The sequence below is a fragment of the Lissotriton vulgaris genome, chromosome 3_1 (assembly GCF_964263255.1).
Source record: "Lissotriton vulgaris chromosome 3_1, aLisVul1.2, whole genome shotgun sequence".
Taxonomy (NCBI): domain Eukaryota; kingdom Metazoa; phylum Chordata; class Amphibia; order Caudata; family Salamandridae; genus Lissotriton; species Lissotriton vulgaris.
In genome coordinates, this window is record NC_141689.1 from 350,867,482 (window position 1) to 350,891,352 (window position 23,871).

Genomic DNA, 23,871 nt, shown 5'->3' on the forward strand with positions numbered 1-23,871 from the left:
TAAATAAGTATATAAGCTATGTACTGTTAATAAAATAGAGCGCTCTATCCCTTCTGTCACCCCTGTGGTGGGCAGAACATGATATCTTGGCCGTAACCAATTTTTTTTTGAGGAATAAAACCCCTTAGAACTCTAACACCACGGACTCTGTTTTCTTTCATCCGAACTGAGTTATTATTGATTAAGTACTTACCTGCATAGAAATTAAGAGAGTAAATTATTTATTTACATCACAGCGACAGGCGAATCTTGTCGTCCCAAGATCCTTTCCTCTGATCCCACTGGTCCTCCAAGCACTCCTGCAACGGTCTCATGTGCAGCCGTGCGTGTGGCGTCAGGAAGATACAAGAGGCCATCGATCCCAGTAGAGAAGACACCTTCCTCACTGTTGTAGATGGAGTCGTCATAAGAGCCTGAGCCTTCCGAAGGAGTGATAATCGTCGCTCTTCCGAAGGAGACACGCTTGCTGACAGCGTATCGATGGAGGCTCCCAAGTACTGTATGCATTGGACCGGAGTCGGGACAGACTTGGCCATGTTGACGTGCAACCCCAGCTTGTTCAAGAGAACGCACGTCTTCTGGAAGTGTGCTCGCGCTTCCGAGAAGGAGGATGCCTTGATCAGCCAATCGTCCAAGTACGGGTAGACGAACACCTTGTTCTTCCTCAGGTGTGCCGCTACCACCGCCATGCATTTCGAGAATGTCCTTGGCGCAGACTTCAGTCCGAATGGGAGTACTGTGTATTGATAGTGATTGGTGCCGACTTGGAACCGCAGGAACTTCCTGTGTTTGTGTGCAATGGGCACATGGAAGTAAGCATCCTGTAGGTCTATAGCGCAAAGCCAGTCTCCCTGTTGCAACTGAGGGTAGATCTGGTGCAACGACAGCATGCGGAACTTTTCTCTGCGAATCCACTTGTTTGCCTGTCGCAAATCCAGAATGGGCCTGAACTCGTTCTTGTCCTTCTTGCGAACCAGAAAGAACCGGGAGTACAGACCTCTTCCTCTCTGAGACAGAGGTACGCCTTCTATCGCCCTTTTCCTCAACAGGATATCCGCTTCCGCCTGAAGCTCGCGCAGCTGGAACTGCGAGCTGACCGGGGGAATCGCTGGAGGGGGGCTGGTGAACCGAAGACTGTATCCATTGCAAACAATATTCAGCACCCACTTGTCCTGAGTAATTTTTCTCCACTCTGCCAGAAAAAGTTGGATGCTTCCCCCTACCGGAGTGGGTAACGGATCCGGGGGAAGTAAGGTCCTAGGGCCTAGACCCCGCCTGACCCTTGGGCGCCGGAGCCGACTGCTGGCCTCCTCTGCCCTTCTGCCGCTTCTGGAACGGCTTACGGAACGGCTGCTGCTGTTGCGAGTGCCCCGAAGCCTGTCCCCGTCCTCGGCCTTGTCCTCCGAACCGCCGTTGGAAAGGGCGGTACTGCTTCTTGGTTTCCTTGGGCTTTTCCAGGCCCACAGCCGTCAGCGTTTCGGCCTCCGCCTTCATGCGGGCCATTTCATCATCTGCGTGTTTCCCGAAGAGGGTCTCCCCGGAAAACGGCAGATTGGCCACCCTCTGCTGCGCGTCCGGTTTCAGGGACGTCAGCCGGAGCCAGGCGTGGCGCCGTTGGTTGATCCCGTGGCAGAACCCATGAGCAGCCAACAGGGAAGAGTCCGCAGCCGCGCTGATTATCTGGTTGGCCACCAGCATCCCCTCACTCAGGACCTCCATGAAGTCTTCACGCTGCTCCCGAGGCAGATGTTCCGCAAAGCGCTCGAGGGAGTCCCAGAGGGCGCGGTCGTAACGCCCCAACAGAGCCGTGGCACTCGCCGCTTTCATGGATGTCGCGGAAGTCCCACAGATCTTTCGCCCCGCCGAGTCCATCCACCTAGACTCCTTGTCCGGGGGGACCGTGGAGGTCGGAGTGGTGGCGTGCTGCTTGCGGGCCGCCGTGACGATGACGGAGTCAGGCGGAGGCTCCGCTCTCAAGAAGGCCGGATCCGAGTCGGGAGCCCGGTATTTCTTTAGTAGCCTGGACGGGGCCGCTCTCGTCACCGCCGGGGTGAGAAACAGCGCCATAGCCGGTTCTTCCAAGCCCGGCACCAAGGGCAGGAGGGGACGAGACATGTGCCTCTGATGCAGAGTCTCCAAAATGACGGACGTCTTCGGAGTAGGCACTGTCAGTGTAATGCCTAGCTTCGCCGCGCCCCTCAGCAGGACGTCTTGAAAGGCCACCAGGTCATCTATCGGGGACACCCTGGTGTCCGGCGACCCCGACAGCGTAGGTGAATAGTCCCTGGTCCCAGACGATCTCGTGCGGGAGCGAGATTCGCGCCTCCTATGGCGGTGTCTCGACCTCGTGGAAGATCTGCGCCTAGAGCGAGAACGAGACCTGCCAGCTCTAGGGCGCTCCTTCGGTTTGCGAGGAGGGGTCTTCCGTGGCTTCTCACGGGGACTCTTTGGATCCTCCCGGGGCTTCGGTTTCGGGGTCCCCTTGGGAGGAACAGGCAGTGACGGCAGTGAAGCGGACCTCGGCGGAGGCACCACCGGCCGCGGGGCGGGCCCATGCGGTGGGACCGGAGGTGGAGCAGGATCCTCCGTAGGAAGTGGTGGCACGGGCGGAGGGTCCTCCTTCGGTACGGGTGGAGGAGCAGGAGTCCCGGGTCGAGATGGAGTGTACATTTCCGAGTACACCGAGCCCGGTGAACCTTTAGGGGACGGGTGCGGAGATCCATCCCCATCCGCAGGCGACCTCTTCCTCTTGCGTCCACTGGAAGTGGCGTGACTCCTGGGGCTAGAGCCCCCTCTGCGTCGTTTGGGAGAGGGAGACCTACTCCTCGACGCTGACCGCTGTCTGCTGGACGCAGAACGACGCTTTTCCGGCGTCGAACGGCGCTTCCTGGACTCCGGCGTCGAACGTCGTCCCCTCGACGTCGACCCTCTCATCCTCGGCGTCGAACGTCGACTCCTCGACGTCGATCCCCTCTTGCGCGACCTCTCACGTCGTCCTCTCGACGTCGGGCGGTCCGCCCTCGGCGTCGATCGCCGTCGTCGTCTTGATGTTCCCGACGTCGAGGAGCCCCTCGACGTCGATCGGCGGTGTCGCCTCGACGACGATCGGCGGTGTCGCCTCGACGACGACCGACGGTGTCGCCTCGACGGCGAGCGTCGGTGCCGCTTCGACGGCGAGCGCCGGTGCCGCTTCGACGGCGAGCGCCGATGCACGTCCCTGCGCCTTCGGCGTCGGTATGAAGACCTCGACGTCGACGAAGACGATGACGTCGACGGCGGCTTAGACGTCGGCTTCTCCTTCGCCGTCGAGTCGTCACGCCGTCTCGAACCGGAGCCCCGGGGAGACGGGGAGCACGCCGTCGTCATCCCTCTCGACGCCGCCGTCGAAGCCTTCGACGTCGACGGAGAATGGGATCGTTGGCTGGATTTCCTGCCCCCGGGGAGCCCCCCAGGGGCCTCAGCAGAGGCAGAGGGATCCCTCCCAGGCTGCCCAGACCCACCTGCAGCACGTTGGCGCCTATCCTCCAGGCCAGCCAGCCTGATCTTCAATCTGTCCCTGAGTGTCCTAGCAGAAAGTTGCTGGCAGATCACACACTCCTCAGGGCCATGATCTTCTGGAAGGCACACGATGCAGACATCATGGGGGTCGCTTTTGGCCTTCTTCCTCTCACATGCTGGGCACTTAACAAAAAGGCCAGGCATTTCGGAGCCCCAAAACGCCTAAAAAACAGCACAAGGGTGAGAAGAGAACACCAAGCAGTAATCACAGCACTTTTAAAAGTCAAAAAGTGCAAAAACGAATTCAATAAACCCTTGAAAAAGGGAGAGCTCAATGCCAGGGTCCTGTAAGCAGGAGCCGGAAAAAAGAACTGAAAGTAAGTTGGACCTGCTATGCATTCTGGGATACTGGGAGAAGTCTGGAAAGTTCTCTTAAAGGCACAGTATCCTATTTAAGCCACATAATGGCAGCCTATGGGGCTTGTCTGTCCCTACCTTCCTCTCTATCATTCCTGAGTCTTTGACTGGGGGAGGCAGGTTTCTCTATGGTAGAAACTAGCAGGCTGAGCTGTGTGTGGTGATTTTTGGTGGAATTTCTAGTTGAAGTACTGGACAGTGTAGCCTGTGGATATAGGCTGCATTATTTGTCTTTAAATTCTCTCTTAAGTGTCTTGCAGTTTCTGCATTATTTTGACAACTTAAGAGATTATTTTTGATTGCCGGGGTCCACGCACATGGGCGGGACTATTCACTAGATTATGACTATACACAGAGATCCCCTACTACAGAAAGGAGGGTTGTGACAGTCACAGCCCAAACACAGACTGAGTGCCCTCCTGAAAAGCTTGGCAAGGTTGAAATAGTCTCAGCCTCTACTCAGACAGATAGTGGGGTTGTGAAGCCTGAAACAATGGATCACTCCACCCAAACTGAGAGCATTGAGGAGGAAGAAAAGTCTTCCCCCTCCCAGACACTAGGTGAGAGCCAGCCTCCTCAGGGAACTGACTCTACCCCTGGTGAAGGAACTGCCCCAGAGGTAGTCAGGCCTAGCCTGGCAGAGCCCCTGATGGCAGTGGACCCTTCCCAGGTGGGACCCAGTCTGGAGCAGGTAGCCTGCACCTCTCTACCCTGCCTCAGTCAGCCCAGGGCTGTAGAGGTCAGGGAGACCAGTGGTGGACTCCAAAGGGCCCCCTGTCCAAAAGAACTCCCCAATCAACAGATTAGGATCACTGAAGCTAGTAGACCTAGCCAAGTTAAAATAAAACAGACTCCTGAGGGATCCCCCTTAAAAGTAGTTTGGGACCTCCCCCAGCTGGACACTGCTGGGCACAGCCAAACCAGGGGCCTAAAAACCCCAAACCTGACCTGTCCCTCCAGTAAGCCAAAAAGAGGGACTCAGCCTCAAGCTTTAGGTAGCCAGAGGTTGACCCTGAGAGCTCATAGCAACTCAGTACTGGAAAGAAAGGCACATATGGTGGATAGTGATTGGAGGAAGTTGAGCCCAACAGTAGTGGAGTCTCACTTCAGTACTCCATTCCCACACCAGCCTTTTACTTTGCCAAAGCACACCACAGGTAGTGATTCCCTATGGTGGAGACCCTCAGATACCCTTAGGGTGAGGGGTTGCTTAGTGGACCATGATACAGGGGGTAACCATGCCAGTGCATGTACCACCTCATATGGCCACTCGGGCAATATAGGCTTACCTGGTCAAGGATAGCCTTATCTCCTTTCGTTTGGGGAGGGGGGGGGGGGGGACGTTGTGTAGGAAGGTGGATACCTGACTATGGTTGCCCCCAACTTTTTGCCTGGTGTTTTGCTGGTTTTCCGACTTAGTTGGCCTGGGACCCTGCCAATCAGGACCCCAAGCCTACTGCTCTCTCTCTAAAATGGATTCCATGTACCTTAGGTACATTTCCAATTGGTACTGGGCCACCTTATCAGACCCTGTAACTCAGGGCATAGGTGTACCCAGGGCCTACCAGGGGCTGCAGCATGTATTATGCCACCCCTGGCTGGCCATCTAAATCTGACACAACTGGCTGCACGACAGCTGGGGCAAGGTGGTGTAATCACCCTTTGCTTTAGATATAGTATACCTATATCTAACCCTAAAATGGACACACAGATTCCTATCAGTCACTCCTATGGCAGGCCTTGACAATCCTGAAGGCAGAGTGCTTGGAATCAGGTGAGATGGTGCTCTGGCATGAGCTGAGCCCGTTTGCAGCTTGCGGAACCAAGTCCTAATAGCTGTTCCATGATAACGCATACCATATACTCAAGTGCATTATAATCCTCGCGGTTAAATGCTATCTTTGGTATCGCTTTATCAAAACATGTCGAGTAAGGTGTCATACGAATTGGAATACTAACCCCTCGCCAATTCTGGCGACGGGGTTAGCATTCCACCCTTCTAGAGGGACACGAGATGTATGTAACTGTGAACCCCGGTTAAAGTTAACTCAAGCCTCAGCATCACAAAATGGATGCTGCCACCACAGACACGAGTCTGACCCCCTGCAGCTGGGAGTCCTTCCAGCGAGGGGAGCTTGGACAAAGGGTTTCCTGACAGGGGCGGTGCTAGCACCATCCCAGACAGGGTTTTGTGTATCCTGGGTAGGCAGGGCTTTACAGGAAGGTGACTGCAAGTGGCACCCCGGTGCTCACTACGCATCTGCCAGCTAGAACCAGTTCGGGCACACCAGCCCCTGGCCTGGGGAAAGTCCGGCATGGGAGAGGGGTGTAACCACCCCCCTTCCTGGTCCCACCCCTAGGGCAGGACCTAGTCGCGTACCCACCCCTTTCTTTAGGATAAAGGCAGGAGCGGGGACCCTTCCAAAATTAGATCATCTTTGAATCAAGAAACTACTTTCTACGAAAGAAACTCTCGACTTCTTCTCAAGATTTCTCCCTTGTGGCTAAGGAGTAGTCACCCTGCATCCGCAGGCACCATCTAAGAACTCTGCGGTTTGCTGCACGTCCTTCCTCCGGAATCCGACTGACCAGCTCGACGAGACCCGGCTTCCCTGGCACCTCTGACCTCTACCTACCTCTACAGCTAAGCTGAGAACCGTAGGTGCGACGAGACCTCGAGGGACCGGCCATCATCAGAACTGCACGACTTCTATCCAGCACGACCGCCGAGGGATCCTCTGGTGAGTGCTTTGGGGCCCGGGAAGCCCCGACCCTGAGCAGCTCCTGCACCGAAGTCCAGCCCCCCAGCATCCACGAGATCTGCGTGGGGCCCTTCTGCTTTGTGGCTGCTCACCGCGTTGTCTGGCTACTAGCCGCTGGCTTGTGGCCTTCCCGACGACGACCGACGACATCACCACTGCTAGACTGGTTGCTCAAGACTGGCCCTTGCTCCCTTCCAAAAGAGGAGCACCCCGGACCCTCCTGGTCCACTCCAGACGCCATTTTAGGTCCACTGCGTGGGCTTGAATTTGCCAAGACTTGTTGCCCCAATCCTGGGTCCAGCGACGTCGACAGCATCAACCATCGTGGGACAGCTCGCATCTCCATCCTGGTCGCCGACAACGCCTCCTGGTCCGTGAGACTGCAGAGCCCAGCGTCGCCCACTCACCTGGTCGAGGTGACTTCGCCCGGTGCCATCCTGGTGCCCACACAATCACTGGCTAGTGATTAAGAACTTGGTCCCCTCTGCTTTCAGGTGTCATCCAGCTTAGATCCAGGTTTGGATCCATCGAACAATCTTCACTGGTCGCCTGCCAGCAACTTCTTTCTTCAGGCTCCTGGTTCGTCAACGAGGATCCCCGACGTCTTTTCAGACCTATGCAGCTGCAGCCCCTGGGCTAGGTAACTTCGGCATTTCGGTGCCCCAGCATAGCCTCACTATCCAAGGGTCTAGATCCACAGTCGTTTTCAACCTACCTTATCGGGTTCGCCCGAGAACACTAACTTTGCCTTTACTAGCCTCCATAGACTTTGTCCCGCATCCCGCGTGAGAGTGCACACTCTGCACCCGAGTCCCCCTGGCCTCCTACTAGTAATCTGAAGGTTCAGTAACGTAGTCCTAGCGATTCCAAAGCCTATTAGTCCAGTACTTACCTGCTAGTAATTTCGCATTCCACTTTCATAGTATATGGTTTTTCATGCCCCTCGGGCATTTGTGTAAATTGTGCAACAAAGTATTTTCGTAAGAGTTTTGTTGTGTGCTTAGTACCCTGTCCTCATAAAGAGTACAGGGCAGTTGTGATCTAAATAAATACACTGTTTATTTTCATAACACTTGTGTGGTGTCCTTTCAATTGGTGTTCAAGGGGCATATGTGATGGTATAACAGCTGGCTTAACACGCCCTCTAGAGTTTAGCCCGAAGACTGCTCGTATCCATGCTACTAGAATAGCTGGTCTATAAGGTTGACTTACATCCAATCATCAATAAGGGTTGTTGGACTGATACATAGTGATCACTAGAATAGTGAGCACTGCATATCAGGCCACCTTCTCACACCACACATGCGAATCTGCCCTTACCCTGCCGGTACCAGGACGTGCACAGCCACCCCATTCGCCCAACGAGGCAAACTCACTCAAGAAACAATAGAAAGCTATCCCCCACCCACCTCGACTCCCCACCAGACCTATTGTCAATACCATAAGTTCGGGCTCAACTAACCGGCTCAGGACGTACACACTCATCCTCATTCACGCTCTTACCCCCCTACATGCATACCTTCCTTAAAGAGAACAAACCCCCCCACCCATCCATTTACGGTACACTACACGGCACCCACACTGGAGGCGACCCGAGACAGTTCAAACAGACCCCATCACGCGGCATCCATGCAGCTCGTTCAATTTACCGGTCCCCTCAGGAAGGACCCCTGGTCTCTGGAGTCCCGATCCCTGCAGTCTCTGGGATCACTGGAGCAGTAAGTGGCACGTCTACCGCCGTGTCCTGAAGTGTATCTGGGACCAGGATGTCCTCAGGGTCATGGGGCTGTAAGGCCCCCGCCTCATCACCGGCTTCAGTCGGGTCCAGATGAAGGGCCCCATTGTCTCCGACCCCAACTCTGCGTCGTTCCTGACTGTCCGCTGCCTCAGAGCGGCGTTGTCGTCTACTGGTGCGCCTCCTCAGCTGTCGGGTTCCCCACTTCCCTCGGGGTACTCCACTTTCACTCGGCGGGAGGTAGTCTCCCCTTATCTCCAACCATTCCCAGACCTCCGCCGGGGACTCGAAGAAGTGCGCCCTGCCCTGGGACAGGACCTTGAGCTTGGCTGGGTATAGGAGCATGTATTGCAAGCGCATATCACTGAGTTTCTGCTTAACTCCCAGAAAGGACTTCCGCTGCTCCTGGACCTGCTGGGTGTAATCTGGTTAGATGGAAATCCTGCTGTTTTCAAAGGTGAGGTTTGCCGACTCCTGTGCCGCCCGCAGAATACCGTCTCTATCGCGATAATTAAAAAAATTTGCAATGAGAGCCCTCGGCGGGGCTCCCGGCCGTGGGACTAGCGCTCCAGGGCTCCAGGTGGCCGTAAGTTGGGAGACCGTCTTCTTAAGGGAGCCTCGGACACTTTGTGTGCCACTTTCCGCAGGTCAGTCCGCAACAGATTGACATCGATGGACACCGTCTCTATCTGGCGCTCCAGCGCAGAGTGGGAGCCCTGGATCGCCTTAAGCAGTTCCGCCCAAGAAGGCTCTCCCGGGGCCTCCGCCCCTCATCCTGACCCGACTGTCTTGTGAGCTGCTGATACGGCAATCACTGGGTGGTGTATTGCGTTATCGTGTTGGGCAGCGTGGAGCGAGACATCCTGTCCTTGTGCATTGCCAACACTGTACGTGCCCCAGTAGGCTCCGAAGGGGGAACAGGGACTCAACTTCAGGATTATCCGAACAAGGATCCGAGTCCATGGCCGCAAGCCCCGAATATGCTTCTCCAGCTGCACTTACCAAACAACCCCAACACCTCCACCAGGGACCCCCCCCCACCCCGCCGGCCAGGAACGTCCAGTATCATAGGACCCCCTGCCTGCCGTCACATCAGGCTCCAAAGCCCCTCAAATCCACAGTGAGGGAGAAGTACAGGGGCACCAGAGGGCCACGAAATGTCCGGTCATACAAGGTGTCGCAGCGGGACTGCACTCTCAGCTCAGGCTCACCGAAGGGGCCTCTTGAGCAATACCACTGCCCCCAGTGTCCCGGTCAGCTCTCCGAAGGGGTAGTAGGGACAGCAACCTGTACCGTCTGCTCTCTTTTAATGCAGTTCGCACCCACAATCCTTGGAAGCACCCCACAGCTCTGCTTCACACTGATCCTCCCTTTCCCGCCAGGTATCCGCAGCCGGTAGGGCCAGTCAGTCATTTATGAATGTTCCCTCCCGTTCGCCAGTTCGCAACAGCCGGCCACAGGGTGACCAAGTCTCTCCCGTACCTCCAGGCCACCTCCAGAGTGGCCCGACTCCCGTGGATGTGTCCAGCCCACTCCTAGGGCCATAGGCGTACCTGGCAGGAGCGGCACCCTGGGTCTCCGCTCCGCGATACCCAATATGCGATGCACGTGCTGCAGGGAGGACTTCTGAAGGGTAGACCGGCTCCCCAGCGCCGCCGAGTCCCGATGGGTACTGTGCCAGGACCTCATCGATGATCCCACCCGCAAGGAAGCACTGATGCGGCCCAGCACCCCCGAAGGCACCACAAGGGACAAGGGCCTCCTAGTCAATGCGGCCAGTCTGGACGCCAGCCGTTGCAGAGTCCCGGGTCACTTTGGGCCCGCTACCGGCCAGGCAGCCCAGTCCTCCCTCCTCCTCCAGCGCCGGCTGGCGCGCGCAATCCCCCGATCGCCTCCCCGGCCGGGGGGGGGGCGTATAGGCAGCAGGATCGGGGCTTATTCTAGGCGCCTGAAGACAGCGGGGGCCCGCCAGGCCCACCGACACTCTCAGCTGGCCTCAAGGGCTGCTCCCACCTGGGTCCGGGGCGCCGCCGCCGCCTCCACAATTGCGCAGGCCGCAGTCCGGAGCCTCACCCAGCAGCAGGCCACCTCTTGACGTCCGGCCGTGGGTCCCCCTAGGCCCGGCCGGCTCTCCCAGGCGTCGGGCGCCCCACTAATTAATTCTCCTACCTTTGCTTCCCTCTTCGTTTTGCCAGCTTCTGTGATATGCGGGGGGCCCACTCCTTTTCTGTTGAGACGACTCGGCGACCTCAGGCTTCCTCTGCGTTTACGGCAGTGGCGGCGTCGCTGAAGCAGGAGCTCGCGCTGGAGGTGGGGTGAGGCCGCACATGAGCGGAGACGGAGGGACATTGCCTGTCTGTTGCTTCGTTCCGTAGGAGGAAGGGTCAGCACCAGCTTCGGTGCATAAAAGGACGGCCGGTTCAGGTGGTCTTCCAAGGAGGATGGTGAGCAGGTAGGAGGGCCCCAGCGACTGGCTACTTTTGGAAAAGCCAAGAATACTTGTTTTGGCTTAATATACACACCTTACGGTAAGTCAGTATTAGACGTCTTGAATGAGATAAAGAGCTCCATTAGCAGCTTTATTAGCAGTAACTCTATGGTGCCTTGCCAAGTGGGTGTACCTTTGATTCAGGAGGGAAAGATACTTCCTTATTGTATGAAGAAAAGTGGTGGGATTAAAGAGGGTATCTCCCCCCTAAAATAAGCAGGTACACCTTGCGAGCCAGAGCCGCCCACCTATCATCAAACACAATTATTACTCAGTCAACCTTGCCGTCCAGGGTCCCCCCCTAATCTCTGAGGTTAGAGCATTTACTAACCAACGCAAGCAGGGTGGAAACACCATCGACAGCGGAACTCCAGAAAAAAAAATAGTGACTAAGGGCAAAGGAAAAAGCTGGGACAAGAAAACGCCTACTGTAAAAACAAAAATGACCCAGTCTTTAAAAGCGTTCCATCAATTTGTCTCTGTCCATGACTACACCCATGTCCATGTCCACGCCTACGTCCACCTCCAAGCCTGTGGTCCCATGGTGTTCAATTAGGAAGGCATCAATCTTAAACGATAGTGAGCCTACAAATAATATTACACAGCCTAGCCTAGTGGGAATTAAACCACATTCCTCTTCTATTGCCAGCACAGTGCTTGAAACGGAAACTGAGTCCGTGGTTCACCCGATGGTGAATCTTACTAATAGATACACAGTTTTGGGGCTACAAGACGAACTGGAGCATGAGCAGGAGCAAGTACAGGAACAGGGGGCGGGAGAGGCTCACCAAAGCAGCAGTAAAAGTTTAAATACTCCTGTTCTTGAGGACTAAATGGCCCCAGCTTCGAGTACACATTCATTAGCTGACTTACTCCTGGCTATGAAAGAAGAGATGACCAGTAGGTTTATTGTTTCAGAGATGAATCAAGCAGAGTTAGCTAGTAGGTTCTCTGCATCAGAAGCGAATCAGGCTGCTATTCGTTCATCATGCGAGGTACTGCCTTTTTTATACCGCACCTTATCTTCAATATGGCGCACATGCGCCTTTCTTTTGTTGTGCACTCTGCACCCAAAAATATTTTTTAATTTCAATTTACTACATAGGTGCAGTGTCAACAATGGCACCTGCAGCCCCTTCCCGCTCCATGTGCCACGTTCTAGGTTTCAGCACAGTGCTCGCTTTTACATTAACATGGGCGTACAGTCATGCAGGGCAGCAGCCGCCACATTACTTTTTTAAATTTAAATTAACTACACAGGTGCACAGTCAATAATGGCGCCTGCCGCATGCAACCCCTGGGTGCAGCGTTCTAGGTTTCAGCATGCCTCCCGCTTTTACAGCAACATGGGCGTACAGTGAACAATGGCGGCCGCTGCTAGCTGCCCCCTTCCGCCGCGCTTTAATTGAAGTTAATTTCTATCGTTTAGAGGTCATATGGGAGTGGTTGTAGTGGAAGTAAAAAAATATATATATTTTAAAACGCAATTTATCTTTAATATTGCGCACTCGCGTCTTTCTTTTGTTGTGCACTCAGCACCCAAAAATGTTTTTTTAATTTCAATTTACTACATAGGTGCAGTGTCAACAATGGCACCTGCAGCCCCTTCCCGCTCCATGTGCCACGTTCTAGGTTTCAGCACAGTGCTCGCTTTTACATTAACATGGGCGTACAGTCATGCAGGGCAGCAGCCGCCACTGAAGAAATTGAGGGAAGGGTATAGGGCTGCTGAGCTTTCCCGTCTTAGGTAATATATCATTAAACATTGCACAGTTCAAATTCGGACCGTAGCCCGGGAGCCGAAAACCTATCTTATTCTCGACCTTGGAAATCATAATTAGCTTCTTTGATTGAAAACAGCATTTCTATTTTCAAACACTCCAGAGTGGTGGAGGGTATGGGGGGGGGGGGGTACTCTTTACGCAAACGCCTTCTTCAGCAATTTAGCACGTGATGAAAGAAAGCGGAGTGTGTCCAAACTACTCAGCCTTATCAATGATGGAGACCAACTACTTTGTCACCAGGAACATATGTGCTCAACACGCATTTTTATGTGATTACTTTATTTCCAGTATGGTTTGCAGGCTTTACTATTTCAGAGCAAGTATATTTTTCACATAAAAAACAAATGTGACAAATTAAAATACACAAAACCGTTCAAAGTAAGCCTGCAGAATCACCACTCATTTTACCAACAATAGCTTCTATGGCGACGAAGACGCAAACTCAACTGTATAAACAAAACCCATCATTTGAAGCATGCATCACAAATGATTTAGAGCGAAAGCATGAAGTTTCAACAGTGTTTTGGGGGGCTATTTCCTAAAAAGACCAGATAAACTATCAGCTATATCAGCTTTTATTGCCATGTATGCAGAGAAGCTACATTCAACTATTTCATATGAAAATTTTAATGGCAAAAGCAATATTTACCATGCTGTGAATACATAAGGAAAATGCTACTTACCAGTATGCATCTGTTCTTGGCATGTAGAGCTGCAGAGTTACACACTGTGCATAGATGGCCACCTAGTGTTGGGCCCCAATGTTTGCAGTTTGTTTTTGTTCTAGAAAGTCTTTGGAAGTCACAGGATAGGCGACTCTTCCTTCGGATCATACTACGCATAGGCATAAACTCCATCCCCAGATTGTTTTTCGCCATTAGGGAAGTGATGGAGTTTTACAAGAAAAGTAAGGATGTCCATGTAATTTGTATCTAATTAAGATAATACTGGAACAGATAAAGGTAGCCGGGTGTAACTCTGCAGCTCTACATGCCAGGAACAGATGCATACTTGTAAGTAGCATTTCCCGTTAGAGGCATATGAGCTGCAGATTACACACTGTGCATAGATTGTATAGCAGTACCCACCTTTAGCGGCAACCACCAGTATCTGTTGCAGTGGTTTGAAACAGAGTTTTTAGTACAGCTTGGGCCACAGTAGCTTGTTCTTTAGTTTGCACATCAACACAATAGTGTTTTGTGAATGTGTGTGGTGTAGACGATGTAGCTGCTTTACATATGTCGTCTCGGGGAATGCTCTCTAAAAATGCCATTAAAGCCCCTATTTTCCTTGTAGAATGGGCTTTAGGAGTAATAGATAACGTACGTTTAGCTTTGTGGTAACAGATTTGTACGCATTTGACAATCCAACTAGCTATCCCAGACTTTGATATGGGGTTAGGTTACCCTTATGAGGTGGTGAAAAATACACAAAGAGTTGTTTTGTTTCACGAAAGCTTTGCGTCCTTTCAACGTAGTAAAGCAATGCTCTTTTGACATCTAAGGTGTGAAGAGCTCTTTCTGCGACTGTTTGTGGCTGCAAGAAAAATACGGGCAGCTCAACAGACTGATTTAGATGGAAGGGTGAAATAACTTTTGGAAGGAATTTATGATTAGTACGGAGAACCACTTTATTATGGTGCATTAGCAGAAAGGGTTCTTGAATGGTGAATGCTTGTAGTTAACTAACTCTTCTGAGAGAAGTAATAGCTACTAGGAAGGATTAGTTACTTACCTGTAATCCTAGTTCTCTTCCAGGGGTATACTCATCAAAGTCATAAGCACTGAATAGTCCCGCCCTCGTGCAGGACCCCGGAGCAATAGCCAATAATATGCATATATCTACATATATATATATATATACATACATATAAATACACATATAATAACTATATATATATATATATATATAGATAATATGCATTATACATATGCAGCCTAAAATAACCATACTAGGCTCAAAAGACTGCCCCCAAATGCCTGAAACAAATCTTTACATTTGTAAAATAAAGACATATAAATGACATTATATGAAAATGCAAAGAAGAAAGCACTGCCTTTGTTGTCTTTGAAACACACCACCTTTATTTTCAAAGGTAAAACAGGCAGGACCATAGAGGCAGCTTTAGCCTAGATAGCCTGCATTGTAACAATAGGAAAAAAACTGGCGCCGTGCCTTTAAGACCTCTGTGAGCCTCCAGGCTCCCATCATGCACCACAGGTGACAGTTAGGTCAGTTCTTTTTGGACGGCGTATAACAGGGTAAACACAGCAAGGGTAATGCGTAAAATAGCCAGTTCTGGTATTCGTCCGGGGAGGAGGGTGGGTGTGCCCCTGGATTACAGGTAAGTAACTAATCCTTCTCTTCCAGGGGATACTCATCAATAGTCATAAGCACTGAATAGAGTAGCAAGCCCATCCCATACCCTGCGGACGAACACCAGACTTTCTAGACAGCACACTCTTATGTGAATTACCCAAACAAATTTCTCAGTGATGCCTGACCAACTTGGGCATCAGCCTGAGCATCAGAATCAAGGCAAAAATGGCGGGCAAATGTGTGAACCGACCGCCACGTAGCTGCCTTGCAAATTTCATGTACAGGAACATTTTTAAGCATTGCTATAGTAGCAGCCTTTCCCCTAGTGGAATGAGCTCTAGGCCTACCCGGGAGCTGCTTTCGTGCCAACTGATAACATAACAAAATGCATGACACAATCCATCTAGAAATGGACCTCTTAGTAGCAGGAAAACCCGTATTTAGAGGACCGTAGTTCACAAATAGATGATCAGTCTTTCTGACACTCTTAGTTTTATCAAGGTAAAACTTCAAAACTCTTTTCAAATCCAAAGAGTGCAGAGCTCTTTCTGCAGAAGAGCTCGGAGTAGCAAAAAACGTAGGTAGTGTCACTGATTGATTTCTGTGAAAATCCGAGATTACTTTAGGGAGAAATCTCGGATGAGTCCGAAGTACCACTCTATTCGCATGGAAAACGAGATAGGGTTCTGTTGCACAAAACGCCTGAATCTCGCTCACCCTGCGCGCAGAAGTGATAGCTACAAGGAAAGACACCTTCCACGACAGATGTTGAAGAGAAGCTTTATGTATAGGTTCGAATGGGGGACCCATCAATTTAGACAAAACCCCATTAAGCTCCCAAGGAGGTGAGGGGGCCCTCACAGGAGGATACAATTTCCTGAGACCCTCTAGGAAATCCTTCACAACTGGCATTTGAAAGAAAGAAACCTGAGTAGGGGACTTTCGATAAGCTGTTATTGCTGCCAGATGGACCTTAATAGATGAATACTGTAAACCTGCTTTGGCCAAAGAAAGTAAGTATGGTAACAGTACCTGTTCCTGACCTCGAATGGGGTCATGACCTTCAGCAGCACACCACGTGAAAAATCGCTTCCACTTGAAAGCATATGTCTTTCTTGTAGAAGCTCTCCTTGCCTCCTTTAAAATGAACATACAGTCCTGAGAGAGAGACCTAGGTGACCATACTGGACGAACTCAGGCACCATACTGCTAGCTTCAGGGACGGCAGGTTGGGGTGGAACACCCTGCCGTTCTCTCTCGTCAGCAGATCCGGAAAGCAAGGAAGTCTCTTGTGCGGTATCTTGGAGAGATGCAGGAGATCCGGGTACCACCATTGGCGAGGCCAATCCGGAGCCACCAGAATCATGTCTGTCTTGGAATTGTACAGTTTCTTGATCACCAAGGGAATGAGTGGAATCGGTGAAAAAGCGTAGAGTAACGTCTCTGTCCAGTCTATCCACAGAGCATTCCCCTTGGATCCTCGTTGTGGGTACCTGGATGCGAAGACGGGGCATTTTGCGTTTTCTCCGTCTGCAAAGAGATCGATCTCTGGTAACCCCCAGGTTTGAAAGACTTCTCTTATTACTTCGTCTTTTAAGACCCAGTCGTGCGCTTCTGCGAAGTGTCTGCTTAGTTCGTCTGCTTGGACGTTGAGGACACCGGGCAGATGGACAGCTGAAATTTTCATACCCCGAGCCAGAAACCGCTTCCAGATTGCTTGCGCTTCCAGCGACAGAGGTCTGGATCTCGTTCCGCCCTGCTTGTTCAGATAGTACATTGTTGTTGTATTGTCCGTCTGAACAAGCAGAGAGGATGTCTTGAGCACAGGAAAGAAAGCCTTGAGAGCTAGATGGACAGCTCTGAGCTCCAACATGTTGATGTGATACAACTTTTCTTTCTCCGACCACACTCCTTGAACTTGAAGTGACTCTAGATGAGTGCCCCAACCCTGCAGGGACGCATCTGTCACCAGGGATCGTTTGGGCATGTCCTCCTGAAAAGGTACTCCCACAACTAGATGATTCCGCTGCATCCACCATTGAATGGAGATTCGCACCGACAGAGGCAATGATAGTTTGTCTTCCCATCGGTTTGAAAGCTGGGACCACTGATCCTCCAGTGACTGTTGCAGAGGTCTCATGTGTAGTCTGGCATTTGGAACAAGGAAAATGCAAGACGCCATGGATCCTAGCAGAGACGAGATCTGTCTGGCCGTTGGTCGAAGAGTCTTTAACATTGTTTGGCACTTGAGGAGAATGGATGATAGTCTCTCCTCCGAAGGATACTCTTTTGCGTCCTTTGAATCCAGAAGTGCGCCCAGATAGTGGATCCTCTGTGTGGGATTGAGGATAGACTTCTTGAAGTTCACGTGCAGACCTAGTTTTCGCAGCTGATGAATACAGAACGTGAGATGTTGCTGAAGTAGAACTGGAGAGGCACTCTTTATCAGCCAATCGTCTAGATAGGGATAGACGAAAATATGCCTCTTTCTTAGGAAAGCCGCTACGACTGCCATGCACTTTGAAAAGGTGCGAGGAGCTGACTTTAGCCCGAAGGGCAAGACTGCGAACTGGTAATGATTGGTCTGAATGCAGAACCTTAGAAACTTCCGATGCTTTGGGGCAACGGGGATGTGAAAATACGCATCCTGAAGATCTATGGAGCACATCCAGTCCTTTTGATGTAAGAGTGGAATTATTTGGTGTAACGCCAGCATTCTGAATTTTTCTCGCCGAATGAACTGATTGAGGCGCCTGAGATCTAGTATGGGCCTGAACTCCCTGCTTGGACCTTTCTTTTGAACTAGGAAGTAACAGGAGTAAATTCCTTTTCGACGTTGTGTCCTTGGGACCTCTTCGATGGCTTTCTTTAGGAGTAACACTGACACTTCCTTTTTTAAAAGGTGAAGACGATGGAATACAGTCTTTTGAGGAAGAATTGAGGGTGGAGGAAACTTGAACCTGATTGCATATCCATTTTGAACAATATTCAGCACCCATGCGTCGTTTGTGATGTTTTTCCACTCCTCCAGGTAAAAACGCACACTTCCCCCCACCGGAGTGGTCAACGGGTTCAGGGGAAGCAAACACTCACTGCTTTTGCTGTTGCTGCTTGTTTCCAGGAGCAGTCTGTCTGGAAATTCCGCCTCTTCCTCTACCAGGACGACGCTGGGAGAACTGAGATCTTCCTTGATTCTGTTGTGAAGACCATTGAGGGGTTTGAACCCTCTGCTGGCCCTGTCTCCGATCATAAGGACGGTATTTTTTCTTAAAATTGTCCTTTCTCTTTTCGAGACCTACAGCTCTCACAGTATCCAGCTCTGTCTTCATTTTTGACATTTCGTCGTCAGCATGAGACCCAAAGAGCGTTTTCCCATTAAAAGGCAGGTTTAAGATGCGGTGCTGGGCTTCAGGTTTAAGTCCCGTAAGTCTTAGCCAGGCTGAACGTCTCGCGCAAAGACCATGAGCATAGCCATGCGTGGATAGATCGGAAGCATCCGCAGCTGCGCTAATCACCTGATTAGACACTAGCCCACCTTCATGAAGTATTTCCAGGAAGTCATTCTTGTCTTCTTTGGGAAGTTTTTCAGCGAACCGGGATAAGGAATCCCAAAGAGAACGGTCATAGCGACCCAACAAAGCGGAGGCGCTGGCAACCTTCATGTAGGAAGCAGAAGTGGCACACATTTTCTTTCCTACCGAATCCAAAGTCTTGCTATCCTTGTCTGGGGGAACAGACGAGGACGTCGATCCATTCTGATTTTTACGTGCCGCTGAGACGATGACCGAATCAGGTTGCGGCTCTGCTCTTAAAAATAACGGGTCAATGTCCGGAGCCCTGTACTTCTTTGCGATCCGTGAGGGGACCGCTCCCAAAGAAGCCGGTGTCAAGAACTTATGTTCGGCAGGCTCCAAGAGACCTGGAACCAGAGGAAGTAAAGGTCTCGATGATAATCTTTGATGCAAAGTTTCGAAGATAACTGTAGTCTTCGCAGTAGAGACAGGCATCTCTATATGAAGTTTCGCTGCTCCCCGGCAAAGAACCTCAGTGATTACGTCATCAATCGGCGATATCCTGGTTGGAGGAGTCGAAGATAACGTCGGCGAGTAATCTCTCTTCGAATTCGTAGATCTTGTCGAGGATCTTGTATCACGTCTCTTGGATGATCGGTGATGTGAAGACCTCGGAGAAGGTGTAGTCCGCCTTCTCACGGATGGAGACTTCCTCTGCGGAGTACGCTGCCGCCTTCCAGGAGACTGGGTCACTCGAAGAAGAGGTGACCTTGATCTTGACACGGGTCTTTTCGACACCGGCGACCTGGACCTAGACTTTGGAAGATTGATTCTCCTTATCTTCCAGTCTCTAAGTTCTCCCAACCATCGTGGGGAGATGTTAGCTCCTGTAGGCGATGGCGCACTTGAAGGCTCTGGAGAGATCTGAACTATATTCAGCTCAGGGGATGAAGATGAACTCCAGCGGACTCGATAATTCTCTCGCCTTAGTGCCCACTCTGATCAGCGATCACACTCGGCAACTCTGGGCATTAGCTTGCCTCATCTTCACTAACGGCCCCACCAGACCGCCGGGGATGCCTGGTCTCACCCTGGAGATACCCATTAAGGGACCATCTCTCAGGGAAGCCAGGAAGGGTTTCGCAGCGGTCGAAGCGCCTTGGGACCCTCCGGGTAAGTAGTGCGCTATATAAATGCCTATACATTTACATTACATTTACAGAAACAGCCACAGAAACCTGAGATCGGTCTTTAGAAACCGTACTAGGTCGTTTAGCTGCAGGCGAAGTGGAACGTGGCCTCTTCGACGTCGATCTTTCCAGAGGTGATCTTCTCGACGTCGACCTCTTCGGCGTCGACCTCCTCGGCGGCGTCCTCCTCGGCGGCGTCCTCCTCGGCGGCGTCCTCCTCGGCGGAGTCCTCCTCGGCGGCGTCCTCCTCGGCGTCGACTTTCTCGACGGCGACCTCCTCGACGTCGAGGGTCTATTAGGTAATGGAGTCAAGCGCTTTGACGACGAAGCTTTTCTAGGCGTCGTGTGCCTCGACGCCAACTGGTCAGGGCTCTTCGACGTCGAAGCCTCCAATTCCTGGTTCGACGTCGGTGTCATAGCGCCTCTTGACGGCGGCCTTGACTGACTTTTTGAGCCTCTCGACGGCGAACGTCGACGTCGATGAGACGACGTCGAGTCCCGTCCTCTCGTAGTCGTAGGGGAGCCAGACTTGGATCGCCTACGCTCATGGCGTCTCACCTCTCATCGACGGCGAATCCTTCTTCGACGGCGACTTCGACGGAAGACGTGACGCTGATTTCGAACATACCGGAACTCTAGAAGAAGATCTGTCCCTCGAAGTCGACGGGGAACGATGTTTTCTCTTCTCCCCTCTTTCCTTATGTTCTTTCCGCTGAGGAGAAGGTTTCCTGGAGTGAAGTTCTTCTCTTCCACTCACGGTTTCACCTCTGTCATGCAGGAACTGAAGCCTGCTCTTTTCCTTCTCTCTTAAAGTTCTGTTTGATAACTTGCTGCAATGGTAGCAAAGTTCTGGCTTGTGTGTAGATGGAAGACAAACCACACAGACCGAATGAGGGTCTGTTTTAGACATTTTTTTTCCACAAGACGGGCACTTACTAAATAAGGCAGGCATTGTGACTGGAAAAAAAGGTCATAAAACCACAAAAATTGTTGAATTAGTCCGGTAAAGACTAAAGATGTCGAGTAATGACAAAAAATTGAAAGAACTACCAGAAAAAAGTGAAATAAAATCACCAACTGGTGAACTTAATGCTCCAGGATCCTCACAGAAGGAGCCGGAAAAAAGAACTGACCTAACTGTCACCTGTGGTGCATGATGGGAACCTGGAGGCTCACAGAGGTCTTAAAGGCACGGCGCCAGTTTTTTTCCTATTGTTACAATGCAGCCTATCTAGGCTAAAGCTGCCTCTATGGTCCTGCCTGTTTTACCTTTGAAAATAAAGGTGGTGTGTTTCAAAGACAACAAAGGCAGTGCTTTCTTCTTTGCATTTTCATATAATATCATTTATATGTCTTTATTTTACAAATGTAAAGATTTGTTTCAGGCATTTGGGGGCAGTCTTTTGAGCCTAGTATAGTTATTTTAGGCTGCATATGTATAATGCATATTATCTATATATATATATATAGTTATTATATGTGTGTATATATATATATATATATATATATATATATATATATATATATATATTTTTTTTTTTTTTGGCGGGACTATTCAGTGCTTATGACTATTGAGGAGTATCCCCTGGAAGAGAAAGCTACTTTCCAAGTTAAGAATTGCAATTCACATTTATGTAACGGTTCAAAGGGAGGTCCCATTAACTGTGTGAGAACAATGTTTAAGTTCCACACCGGTGAAGGTGGTGTTCTGGGAGGGATTATTCTTTTGAGTCCTTCCATAAAAGCCTTTATGGCAGGCACTCTAAAAAGAGATTGATGTTGTCTATTTTGTAGGTATGCTGCAGTGACAGCAAGGGGTAGTCTGATAGACGTGTACGCTAAATTACACTTATGAAGGTGTAATAGGTAACCTATGATGTGTTGAATAGACACCTAAATGATTGATGTGGTTGTTTTGACAGTATATTACAAACCATTTCCACTTACCTGCATAACATGCTCTAGTGATGGGACGTCTAGCTTCTTTAATAACGTTCATTTAGTGTAGAGGGAGGTTAAGATAACCAAACTATGACTTCAGGAGCCAGATCGCTAGGTTGAGCTGAGCTGGGTCTGGGTGCCTGATCTCTCCATGGTTCTGCGTTAATAAGCGTGGAGATAGGCATAGTTTCTGGTGTGGTACCACAGAAAGTTGCAGCAGCGTGGTGTACCACGGTTGTCTGGCCCAAGTTTGAGCAACTAGAATGAGTCTTAGGAAATGTTGCTGTAGTTTGCGTACCACTAACTGAAGTAGTGGGAGAGGCAGAAAAGCGTACGCAAATTTTCCGGACCAGTTCATCCATATCGCAGTGCCTTTGGACAGCGGGTGTGGATATCTGGCGGCGAAGCTTGGGCATATTGCGTTTTCGTGGGTAGCGAAGAGGTCTATCTGAGGTTGCCTCCACAGTTGAAAGAATGGTTGAAGAACTTGTGGACAAAGTTCCCATTCGTGGATCTGCTGCGTTTGTCGACTTAGTAGATCTGCTATGGTGTTTTGTACTCCTGGAACATGTTGGGCTAAGAGAAAGATCTTTAGTGATGTAGCCCATCTCCATATCTGCTGCGCTAACAGAGAGCTGTAGAGATTGTGTTCCTCCTTGTTTGTTTATGTAGTACATGGCTATCATATTGTCTGTGCGGACTAAGACAGCGGTGTCTGATATTTGCTTTTGGAATCCTTTTAGGGCTAGAAATACAGCTAGTAACTCCAGGTGGTTGATGTGGAGTGACTTTTGTTGTGGTGTCCACCTGCCTTGCATGGTGTGATGCAGTAGGTGAGCTCCCCAGCTGGAGAGCGATGCGTCCGCTGTTATGACTATTTGTGAAACTGGCTCTAGAAACGGTCGGCCTTGAAAGGTTTTTGGTGCTCCACCATTGCAGAGAGCGATGAGTCCGACTGTCTACCAACACTAAGTCTCTTAATTGACCGTGAGCCTGGTTCCATTGACGTGTTAAGCACTCTTGAAGTGGACGCATTTGTAGTCTTGCGTGAGGTACTATGAATATGCAAGATGCCATCATTCCTGAGTTGCATGAATACTCGAGCTGGAAGAGTGTGTTGCGGTTTGAATTTTGTTAGGAGAGTTTGTACACTTGTTATCCTGGCTGGAGAGGGATAGGCTAGCGCTAAATCAGTGTTTATTGTAGCACCGAGAAATTGGGACGGTTGTAGATGTGTCTTGGTGTGATTCACTGTGAATCCCAAGTTGTGGAGTAGTTGAATTGTGGCGTGAGTGTGTTGTACACACTGGCTGTATGAGCTGGCCTTTATGAGCAAGTTGTCTAGATTTGGGAAGACTTGAATATGCTGTCTTCTTAAGTGTGCTGCTACTACCGCTACGATTCAAAAAGGGGGAGGTGATGAACAGAGTGTCTGAATTAAGCAGACCACTCTTACCCAGTCAAGAGATCAGGGCTTGATCCATCACCGTTATTTAGCTCACTGCATCACCCCAGTTCAGAACCTGGCTATATGCAAATTAGTCTGACCCAGTGCCTCATGGGAACAGGGCAGACCAAACTACCAAGCCAATTCTTCACCGGAAAGGAGAAAAGCTTCCGGGGACCGGTTTCTGGCATTTCAACCGCTAGGCATTTGGTAAACACCCTTGGTGCTGTTGTGACTCCGAATGGGAGTACTTTGAATTGGTAGTGCTGACCGTCCAGTACAAATCTGAGATATTTTCTGTGCACTGTGTGGATAGGAATGTGCGTCCATGAGAACTATAGTGACACGGGAGTCGTTTAGTAAAAGGAGAGGAAGGACCTGCTGGAGTGTGACCATATGAAAGTGGTCTGATTTTATGTACAGGTTTAGGGGTCTGAGGTCTAAAATAGGCTTTAGAGATCCGTCCTTCTTTGGAATTAAGAAATACAGGGAGTATACTCCTTTGTTTTGCTGATGCAGTGGAACTATTTCTATTTAATTTTTCTGCAGGAGGGATATAACTTCTTGTCTGAGCAGTATCAAATGTTCTTGTGACGTTGGACGCTGTTTGGGTGGTATGTTTGGGGGGGTAGATGTTAGTTCGAGACAGTAACCTGACTGAATTATTTGTAGCACCCACCTGTCTGATGTGATGTCTTTCCATGCTGGCAGGTATTGTTGTAGCTTTCCCCCGACAGGAGTGGAATGTGGCGGGGGAAGGGGAGGGAAGTCATTGGGC

The 23,871-nt window shown here is 50.6% G+C and overlaps 1 protein-coding gene across 2 annotated transcripts in view; it reads right to left on the bottom strand.

Annotated features, from left to right (window-relative positions):
- The window catches only part of RICTOR (RPTOR independent companion of MTOR complex 2), a 1,569,237-nt gene that overhangs the window by 1,110,946 nt on the left and 434,420 nt on the right, over positions 1-23,871 (bottom strand). The window lies entirely within an intron of this gene.